Source organism: Labeo rohita, chromosome 11, assembly GCF_022985175.1.
Source record: "Labeo rohita strain BAU-BD-2019 chromosome 11, IGBB_LRoh.1.0, whole genome shotgun sequence".
Classification (NCBI taxonomy): domain Eukaryota; kingdom Metazoa; phylum Chordata; class Actinopteri; order Cypriniformes; family Cyprinidae; genus Labeo; species Labeo rohita.
This window is the reverse complement of record NC_066879.1, coordinates 18,752,722-18,763,434: the sequence shown is the minus strand read 5'-3', so window position 1 is coordinate 18,763,434 and position 10,713 is coordinate 18,752,722. Positions and strand designations below refer to the sequence as shown.

Sequence of the window (10,713 nt, the reverse complement as noted above, 5' to 3'; positions counted from 1 at the left end):
GAGATCACCACGCTAATTGACAATGTGTTCGAATTCATTAATATATCTTAATCTGTCTTCATGATGATGCACAAGTTGACTATCTTTCATATGCTCTATGCAAATATATATAAACAATTCACTTTAATTCATTTGAACATTTAAAAGATATAAAGTATGGGGTTTTCTTTCATGGTATTTTACAAAGTAGCTATATAAACAGTTTTGCCCCTTATAGAGCACTTTTGTAAATGTGTGATTTGCCTCATTAACTAATTAAAAGAGACCAGTATCGTGCTGTGATTTCTTTTTCCTCTTATGAGCAGCAACAGTACAAGTTAATATAACACGTTATGCTCTTAATATTTGCTCTTATGATATTAGAAGGCCACACCCCTACAAACGCCTGTCACATTAGCGCGCATTATTTCTCTCACCCGCGCTGCTCGCACCCTCTCTCTTTCTTTCTCTCTCGTTCGCGCGCGCTCATCTCCATCATCCTCTCGCTACTGAGAAAAAACCCGCCAGCGCGAAACAGATGGGAAGGCATCCGCGGAATTTGCGACCGTTACCGTGCAGAGAATAGCCGTCAAAACTTAACGGACACCGACAAGAAGTTCATTGCGTCCAGAAGACTTCTGGACTGAGAACTTGAGGACATTTCACGTCTGTTCACGACTGGAAAAGTAAGTTTTGCATTAATGACACCGTGTTGAACAAAAGAGAAGTGTGTGGAGTGGGTTAGTACGTAAAATCCGTCGAGGAAAAGCTTTTTGTAGGGTTTATTCGACAAATAATAACTTTGGAGAGCAGAACAATGATGAATGTTACACAATAAACACTGTTTTGGTCAGACTTTACATTCATGTTGTCGCGCAGTGTAATTACGTAAGTACTGAGTAGTATCAAAATAGACGTAAAATAGACGCAAAACTTAATCTTTATTTATATATATATATTTATTTGATGTGCTGCATGAAAGACGCACTGCTGCGGAAGGCTTTGTAATGTGACGCGTCTATACTTGTTTTAAACAAAATTGTTTTCTTGTCATCTTAAAATGCACAAATATTCAATGTGATGAATAATATAGTATAATCTGTTTATATTAAATAATGCTACTGAAAAGCCAAGTCATATAATATTTTTGTAGCTTAAATCTGTGGGTCTTCAGCCTTTTAGACGTTTTGATGAGATTAATGTACGTGAAGTTGCTCATTTGAGACTAATTATGCAAAATAGTAATTGGTAAACGTTGGACTACTTGTTGAAAGGAGAGTCGTGTGACGCTGTCAGCCATCATTAGGGAATGACAGACACATGCATTCATTCATAATACACTAGTTACTAGACTAAAAAAAAAATTGTGCTGAAGAGCGTGTTTTTATTTTTGTTTGCTTTGAGAAGAACGACGTTCATCACGTTATCGTTATGATGATGAAGTGTATAAGTTGATCATCTTTCTCTCATGCTTTATTATCAGATGTTGACACAAAAATATCCCTCCCCAATCCAGTTTGTCACTTTTAACAAACAATTACATTGTGATATTGTTTTATACAAATATATTTTATAATGTTAGACCCATTTTATTTACAGCTCACCACGATTTATTCAGTAGTTGACTGAACATATATCATCTATTATTCATCAGTGACAATTATTCATTAATTATTTTAATGATGTCTTTATCTGGTTCCCACATAATGTAAATGTTAACCTTTATCATGTTGTTCGTATTATTACTTAGAGTGGTGTTGAGATCATTATGCTAATTAGCAAAGAGAATAAAATGGTATTTGCATATTCATCCTTTATTTTTGTCATTTTCACTATGCATAATGTGAAATGCAAGAGTCTCTCAGTGTCTGTATAAAAGTGATGTTGAGTTGTCTTGTGATAATGTATAACTAGTCCTTTCTGCTTACAAATTAAACCAGTGTAGGACTGGGTCATAACTTGCATTTGTAGTACTCAAATTAAGTGATTCATGTGGGCTGTGCAGATAGTGCTGCTGTCCGTGGTGCTGAAATGTGACTGGAGTCAAAAAGGCTTCTCTAGTGATAAACACTAGAGTTCCTCCATACAGTTGGACCTTGAGCTGAGAACTGAAGTCAGTAATGTGAACAACTGTCTCTCATACTGCCTCTGGATAGTTGCACCAACATTTTGAAGGCATCCTCTTGTGTCCATGCTTAACAGGAGCTGGACTGCTGGCAGTGCACATCAGGCTAATCAGAAATGACATTGTTAGTTGTAGGAGAGTAAGTATGATTCTAATAAGAAAAATGAGTCATACATGGTTTAGCACCTTCAGGATTGTTTCTTTGAGAATTTGTGCAGATGTTCTTAAAAGCATATGGGGTCTATCTCTGTGTCTCAGGTGGTCTTTTGTAAGCGCTTGTGGGAAACTGTTGACCCCTTTTGTCACTCAGCTTGTGTGTGCTGCTTAATGTGTTCTTTGACATGAATAATGAGCAGTGTATTAAATAGATTACATGTACCCTATTTTACAGACAGTGAGCACATTTGCTAAATGAATGGCTCACCCCAATGAAAATTTGCTGAACGTTCACTCACCCTCAGGCTATCCAAGGTTTAAATGAGATTGTTTCTTCACCTGAACAGATTTGGAGAAATTTAGCATTATGTCAGTTGCTCACCTCTGCAGTGAATGGGCGCTGTCAGAATGAGTCCAAACAGATGATAAAACGTCACAGCTATTCACAAATAATCCAAACAACTCCAGTCCTTCAGTTGACAAAGTGAATGTAATGTAATAAACAAATCCACGATTTTAACAGTTTCTCTATCCATAATATTGCTTTCTCCAGTGAAAAAGTCATCTTGCCTGAATTAGGAGATAAATTTGCACAGATCAAGCACTGTTCATAAACAGTTTTGAACAAATATGTTGGTGGATTTTGATGTGAGAGGACAACAGGGAATGGACTTTTTCACAAGATGAAATATTATTGTGGATTATGGACCGGCATTTTGACTGGAAGCGATGGTTTAAAGTTGTAAAGCCTGACTGATGGAATTGTTTCTTAAAAACATACAGCTTTTCACTTCAGAAGATGTTGGAGGAGCAGTGTGGATTACTTGTGGATTATTGTGATGTTTGATTAGCTATTTGGACTCTCATTTCTGACGGCACCCATTCATGCAAATCTGTTCTGATGGTTTAAACAAACTCAGCTTTTTCAGCAGATTTTCATTTTTGGGTAAACTGTAGACCAATTTGGAGTAGACGTCACATTTACGTCACTTGCAGCTGTGTGCAAATAGTGGTTGCAGAAAAACACTGATGACAAGTGGAGGTAAACGGGTAAAATCCACGGAATAAGAGAAAAACTTTTTTTGTGCTTTTTGATGTCAAAATCGGAATGCAAATAATTTTCATAGAATACTGTCGTCAAAGACGCCATTTGAAGCTAAACGCAGATGTTTAAATGCACATACTATGGTTGAACTGCTATGATTATTCTATTTTTGAAGCATAAATTTGATTTAAACAACAGGTCTACATAATAATCACATATGCTGTTCATAGGGAATGTATTGTATTAGCCCTACAGTTACAGCATGAAATATTATTTAAACCTATTACTATTAACATTTTTAACATTTATTTTATCTCACAATTCTGACTTTTTTTCATGCAAATGCAGGTTTATATCTCCTAACTTTTATAATTCGATTTAACTCAAAAATAGTGAGTTTTCTGTCACCAGATAGGCTCCGCCCACAAACACTGTCATCCCTGTTTCGGATCTGTTAGACTATCCTATTATCTAACGTCAATTTCATTGAATAACAGTGCTCATCGCTGGGTGACAAGCTCTTGTAATTTGCGGAGAACATTTTGAAAATTACATCTAATCAATATAATCTATAATCTTTTTAAATTTAACTATTTTGTACCGTATCCATGTAATTCTCTAGCCATTAAGGCTATCTCTCTGGGGTTGTCTGCAACCATGATGCGGAGAGATAGCACCCGAATGTTTATGAACCTATAATTGGTCTATTCCTTTAAGTCCACTGGTCATGAAATGAGGACCCAAGTATGACATCTTCCACTTGAAAAAAGTCATTATAACATTATAACGATTATAAAGTTTGACACTTGACAGAAATATTATCACACTTTTGAAGGATATTGAATTGTAATTTAAGTTATGGGATTGTGAATGCTGGGACCTCATGTAATCAGTATTTAAAGATTTTGTATGGCTGGTGTATTGTGAACACTGCCTTGAGTAAATAAAATGCTGCCACTTTTATTGATAGGAATGGTAGAAAGAGCCAGGAATCATATACAGTGAAGAAGGAGAATTGGATCAGGAAATGCTGCAAGATTCATGTTGCTTGTTGACCACTAAGTCGCAGCTTCTGAGTGAGTTTTGTGGTCTGACTGATTATATTCCAGTAAGTAAATCCAGACAAATGTTGCAGTAAGCCAGCAACTTGACCATCGTAATGCATGTTTGATTTCTGCTCGGAATCAGTTGTTTTTTTTCTGCACAAGAGGCTGCTTCAGTTTTTATTGTACCTAAAAATGACTCTGTTCAGTTGGAAACTTGGCTGATTCATTGAATTGCTGATGGCAAAAAACACTCAAGAACTTGAGTAAGGTCTGACATAGCTTTTTCATCTCTTAGGAATCCAAATACACCTAAAATACCATGCAAAAATTCACTATTGCTTTGTTTTTAATATATACTGTAGGTTGAAGCACATTTCAATCCAGCTCTAAAATGCTGGACAGTGTCTGCACTGTATACTTTAACTGGTGGGAAATGATCCAAACAGAAAAACCTAATGCTGTCTTTACACTGCAAAGGTGGCACAGAATCTGCATCTTTTACCACAAAAAGGTACATTTACAGAGTCAGCCTACTGCTGCTCCACTGTTGCTGTTCACACGTTTTATTTATTTATGTATTTTAAATGTAAACATGCAATAAAGATGCCTTGTGCCATAAGCAGCGTTTTCAAGTTAAAAGTTGAATTCTGTTCCATTCTGCTGCACAGTACCTCACTGTTGAGGTCTTGAACTCTCAACGTTGTTGAGAACATTTCCTATGTGAAGAGCTGCTGAGGTGAGACAGAGCTGGCATATATTAGTGTTGATCCTTTACATAAAATATTAAAAGTCACAGAGCAGCCTTAACTGACCTGTTTAAGTTCAACCATAAGTTTAATCCATGTAGTCACTTTAGAAAAAAAGAAAAGACAACAGTCCTAACATCATCAGCTTTAAACTGTTTTTTTTTAACTATACGTAAATGCAATACTAGGTAATGTTTGTTTTAGCATCTCCAGCTGTCAGGAAGCAGCATGCTCATTTGTTTATTTCTTTGTAGGCCATTAGGGTTGAAGACCTTAGTCAATAGGTAACTGACCCCTGGAGCACTCTGTTTGCATTCCTTTGACCTTTCCTGAAAGATAACAACCAGGGTGAGCCTATCTTTCTGTGTGTCTGTAAGTGTATATTGATTTGGTGGAGGTACTAAAAATGCTGAAAATGTCACACCATCAGCAAAACTGGAGGAAGCATTATTTTTTCTCACTGAATAATTGTTGGTAAAGTTACTACTTTACTTCAATGCCAAGAGTGTGAGCTTTAGCACAACCAAGAGATCCTTAGCTAACTTGTATTTAGTATATTTCTTCTAGAGCTTACAGTAATCAGCATAAGCGATGATTAATTAGCTTTCTGCTAATGGCGTTGAGAATGAAGTGGTGTAAAGCTTCATTGAGTCAAATGCATAAAAGTCACTGAAACTGCACCAGCTTTGGTTGTGTGACGTTAATAGAGATAAGATGGTCCCATTTTCTTGTTCTTTATGATTTAAGGAGCTATCATCATTGGCGGCACTGTTACTCATTTGGAAAGAGGTCAGAGATTTTACTTTAGCCATTGTGGCAAATTATGTGTAGTTGTGGCATGTTTTAGTAAGAGAATGACGCTGTTCAGCTTTGAACGACTGACCAGGATAAGATTTAAGCTTTGATACTACCAAATATGTCCCAGCTGGAATATGTTTTTTTTTTTTTTTTAAGGCTGCAGGCATTTTGCTGCTTCCGGGGACAGAGTGATATGTTCAAAATGGTCTGTCACCACAAGTGTGTCAGTCATCTTTTGGCAGACTGTTTCTTTCTCCAACAGTAAAAAGAAAAATAAATACATCTAGGCGCTCAGATGCATTGACTGAAGGGAATGGATGCTTTCATTTTCAGCTTACAATGACGTCAAGACTTTTTCAGAGACAAAAGAATAGTAAAACATGGCTGAAGCTCTGCTCTCTGCTGAAAGGGTAACTTGTGGCATGAGGCAACTTCAAAGCTCCACTCCAGCTGATAGCCTCCATAAATAGCGAATTTGAAGGGGAATTTTAAATCAAAAATTGATTAATATTTCACCTCCGCATTGATTCATGCTGCCACTGAAGACATTTTCATCTCTCTGAATCGTTTGTATGAGGAATTATGATGACTTTATTCCCATGATCCATGACATGATCTGAGCGTCACATCTTTTCTCACATGATTTTTAAACTTTTTTTATTGTGCAGCGCATTTTCTTAACACATCCATCATTGTCAATTTAAGTCTACAGCGAAAGAAACGCATAATAAGACAAGCTGAAACAGCTATGTTTTAGATACGCAAGCAAGTGTTTTTATGAAACAAAAGTCTGTTTAATCCATTTATACTTTGGATGCTCCCCTCATGCTGTCTCAAGGGCAGACTGTTTTTTATTTTGCTGCATTTTTGACATCAGATTTATACCGAGCTCAAGGTGCCTTACGTGCTCTTTCTCGGTTTCTACTCCAACAAAAATATTCTTTGATTGACAGGGAGCGACACATTAAAATGTCCATGTGAGTTATTGCCTGTCCTTACTCGGTTTTTGTGAAGTTTGCTGTCAACAGATGATGTGATTTAATTATATTTGCAGAGGGACACAGTGTAAAAGCACTGGATGATCCAGTGGCCAGAGAGTCACACTTTAAGGTGAAGGACAGGGTAAAATCCATTTCATTAAAACTGCCAGGACTCGAGCCTTTGGCCTGTGTTTGCATGAATGCCTATAGAGATCAATAGAGAGCAATCTCCTTGAGCTCTGACAGGTAGCGTATTTGTACACATAGTTGATGGAGTTACAGCCCACCCTAGTGTGTAAAAGCTGAATGAAGTGTCTGAGTTTCACTCTTACAACTATTTAAGAAGACCTTCTGCACTAGACAGGTTGAAGCCAATTTTATGTTCCTCTTCAGTAATAATACGATTATGCCAACTCTTTGTAAACATGTAGCATGCATAAAGTAAGTGCAAAATATGAGTAGAGCATACTCCTTTTCAAAACCAAAAGCTGGACTGGACAGGTTCCCCAAAAGACCCCGTTTGGAGGCTGATATGCAATAATGATTTTTCATTATACTGTACAAACTGCTATCCCACGACCAAAACAACACATTTAAAAAGCATTTCAAAAGCAATGATCCAAACCCTATCCCCTAAATTTCAACTAATAATTTTTGCATTTTGTTCCATTGTTGCTTTTAAAAATGCCTTTTTATTTTTTTTTTTAAAGTAGAGTTAAAAAAAAATATTTTGTATTTTCTTTGTAAATTATGAAAATTTACGTAAAAAAAAAAAAAAAAAAAGTGTCTTGCATTTTCACGTCACTACCGAAACACTGTATGTTTTAGTCCATTGGCTGAGACTGATTTTAACTACACCCCTACGTTTATGATCAGGAAATATTTATGTCACTCTCTCTCATAGCTACATAGGGAGTAAATAGGTCTTATCATTTTGAGATAAATGTGTTCAAAAGTATGAAAAATCTTTGTGTAACTTTAAAGAATGTCACTACCGAACACCATTTATTTTTTATAATTAGGCAAACTTTTTTGTGAGCTATTTCATAACATTTAGTTTTTATATGTGTACAGCTGTTCAGAACTGTGCTAGCTCACCATGTGCTCATTAGCATCTTTGAGCTAGGTTCAAAGGTCACTACCGAAAAAGTCACAGTCGAAAAATTTAGTTTCGGTAGTGACATCTTTGTTTTTTTGAGTGTTATCCCATAAAATTGTCACTACTGTAACAGTCATGACTGAAACGTCATCGTTTTGGTAGTGACAAAGAGTTAAAATTTTAGTATAGTTAAAATTCTGTAATGTGTAACTAAAACATTACTGTCACAACCTTAAAGGAACACTCCACTTTTTTTGAAAATAGGCTCATTTTCCAACTTCCCTAGAGTTAAACAGTTTACCGTTTTTGGATCCATTCAGCCAGTCTCTGGGTCTGGCGGTAGAACTTTTAGCATAGCTTAGCATAGATCATTGAATCTGATTAGACCGTTAGCATCTTGCACAAAAATTATCAAATGTTTTGTAGTTACGTCGTGTACTAAGACTGACGGAAAATGAAAAGTTGCGATTTTCTAGACCGATATGGCTAGGAACTGTACTCTCATTCCGGTGTAATAGTCAAGGAACTTTGATGCTATACCATGGGTGCAGCAGGTGCAATGATATTACGCAGTGCCTGAAAATAGGCTAACTTCTGTCAACATAACCAATGTGACCACCTGCTTGCACAGGGAGACGCGCTGCGTAATATCATTTCGAAAACGGTAAAACTCAACTGTTTAACTCCAGGGGAGTTGGAAAATGAGCCTATTTTCAAAAAAAGAGTGTTCCTTTAAATGTGCTGTCATGATGGAAACTGGGATGTTTTGTCAAAAATAAATATACTGAATTATCAGCTAAAGTGTTATGATAGTGTTTCTTTCAGTGTATATTCAAACTAATGGGTCCTTAAGTTTAAAATCAGCATGATCAACTTTTTGCCTTTTACAAACAAAAAATGGATTTAAAATGCAACAAATCTCATAAATCACACTTGAAATATTGTTAAAATTGTAATTGGTAATGGTTTACCTTTGAAAACTTTTGATAAAATAAAATAAAGTATATTTACAAGGAAGATGTAAGCAAACTCTTAACAGTTCAATATAACCCTTCTTATTAAATTCTATATTTCTGTGTTTCGGTAGTGACAATTTTGGGGAGGGGAGAAATATTTCTAAACTTTCTGAAAATACAATATGAGAAATAACTACACAATAACTAGAAATGTGTACCTTGGATAGTATACAATTTGCATGCACACAAAATTTGTGGAAAAAGACGTTTCCAGTGGCTCATATACATTTTTTAAATTTGTTAAATTTCAAAACACGCAAGCATGAAGGAAACACTATGTTGAGTGATCTTTAGATGAATGTCTCTTTGTAGCAAGCATGACTATTAGTATTAATCAATACTGCATTTTTATACCAGGTGATTAATTCAAAGAGGGATGAGACAGATTATGTAGTGAGAAGGAGCAGTTTCATTGATTTCCAGAGATGTAGTCGACTTCGTCAGGGAGAACATATCCAACAGATGAATTGAGTGTGCGTGGGTTATGTCGTCAAATACTTCCAAGCGTATTTGAAAGCACTAATTCAGAAGGCTTTCATTCACGTGGTTCGCTGTGCTTCTAGTTACCCACACAAAGACCTCATCTTCATGTGCCTGTCCATGTAAATGTTCTATTTTAACTGCCTGATCTTAGATAAAAAAGCAAGACATTTCCTTTTTTCCCCTCCTAATTCTGAGCGATGAGTGCTGGAACAGGCGGCTCCTAAATTTAGCCTTGTATAACATCATGCTCCCAAACCATGTGCGTTTTCTTTTTTTCGCTCGCTGATTTACTGGAACTGTAGAGTGAAATGCCATTGAGGGACTTTGTAACCAAGGCAACAAACAATAGCGGAGTAGAATGGTCAGATTAGTGTGTGAGGAGTGAAGGGCTTAAACTTGAGATTTTTTTTAATATATATTGCTTGGGTGGGAGGCATGCTGTGAAACAATTGCCACACCTCACCTGCAACAGAGCTATTTTACAACAAAGCATCTTTCTGTGGCTTTAAACACAAAATTGGATGACACTGAATGGCACTGCTTTGTAGTGACACATTAGGGGTTGTTCACACTGGATTCACACTGGAACATGCACTGGATGGAAGTCTTTTGAGTGCTGTGATGCATTTAAGTGTCTTGTACCATGATCCAGTGTTTTCTACACTGGATTATAATGGAACTCTGCCATTACTGAATGTACAGCTCCACAGAAAAAATAATCCTTAATAGGAAACAGAAGTTATTAGTTTTTATCAGTCTAATGATTCCTGTACTAATTAAACTCATTGAATCAGTCAAAGCAGTTACTAAACTTGACTCACTGATCTTAAGATTCTTTGGTGTACTTAGAGGGATAGTTCACCCAAAAATGAAAATTCTGTCATGAATTTTGTCACCCTCATGTCGTTCCAAAAATCCAAGAGCTTTCTGCGACTTGTTTGCGAACAGAGGAATGCACATGCATGCGTCATGGTACTGTTGTAAATAGAGGTTGACCGATAGTTTTTTCTCTGCCCGATGCCGATATTTAGCAATCAGGGCAGCTGATGGCCGATATATGATGCAGATTTTTATGGCCATTTTTTTTTTCTTTTTTTCTCTTTCCCTGATTTTATTTATTTTTTTAAATAAAATAAAATAAATAATATAATAAATAAAATAAACAAGAGTTGTGCTACACACAGTAGCACCCAGAAAAACCAAAAATCCAAATTCAAAACAATGACTTTAAAGATGAAAA

At 36.2% G+C, this 10,713-nt stretch overlaps 1 protein-coding gene across 1 annotated transcript in view; it reads left to right on the top strand.

Annotated features, from left to right (window-relative positions):
• Positions 1-428: 428 nt before the first annotated feature.
• camkvb (CaM kinase-like vesicle-associated b) overlaps positions 429-10,713 on the top strand; it is a 43,083-nt gene continuing 32,798 nt past the window's right edge. The window contains exon 1 of the mRNA XM_051123179.1: positions 429-665. The gene's annotated coding sequence lies outside the window, so the exon portion shown is untranslated. The remainder of the gene's footprint in view (positions 666-10,713) is intronic.